This window comes from Orycteropus afer, unplaced genomic scaffold, assembly GCF_000298275.1.
Source record: "Orycteropus afer afer isolate SDZICR_OR568_19922 unplaced genomic scaffold, OryAfe1.0 scaffold00343, whole genome shotgun sequence".
Taxonomy (NCBI): Eukaryota; Metazoa; Chordata; class Mammalia; order Tubulidentata; family Orycteropodidae; genus Orycteropus; species Orycteropus afer.
Window position 1 is genome coordinate 1,922,400 of NW_006921930.1, and position 522 is coordinate 1,922,921.

Consider the following 522-nt stretch of genomic DNA (forward strand, 5'->3'; position numbering starts at 1 on the left):
GCTGCAACTGTTTTTGAATTATCTTCAGCAAAATTTTACTTGCACTGGATATTAATGATACTCATTAATTTCCACATTCTGATGGATCACCTTTCTTTGGAATGGGTATAAACATGGATCTCTTCCCATCAGTTGGCCAGGTAGCTGTCTTCCAAATTTCCTGGCATAGATGCATGAGTGCCTCCAGCATGGCATCCCTTTGTTGAAACATCTCAATGGGTATTCCATCAATTCCTGGAGCCTTGTTTTTCACCAAATCCTTAAGTGCAGCTTTGACTTCTTCCTTCAATACCTTTGGTTCTTGATCATATATGCCACCTCTTGAAATAGATGAAAATCGACCAATTCTTTTTTGTCCAGAGACTCTGTGTATTCCTTCCATCTTCTTTTTATGTTTCCTGCACCACTCAATATTTTTCCCATAGAATCTTTCAATATTGCAACTCAAGGCTTGAATTTTTTCTTCAGTTCTTTCAGCTTGAGAAATGCTGAGTGTGTTCTTCCCTTTTGGTTTTCTAACTC

At 38.1% G+C, this 522-nt stretch overlaps 1 protein-coding gene across 1 annotated transcript in view; it reads right to left on the minus strand.

Annotated features, from left to right (window-relative positions):
* Window positions 1-522, minus strand: part of POC1B (POC1 centriolar protein B) — a 154,991-nt gene that overhangs the window by 96,675 nt on the left and 57,794 nt on the right. The window lies entirely within an intron of this gene.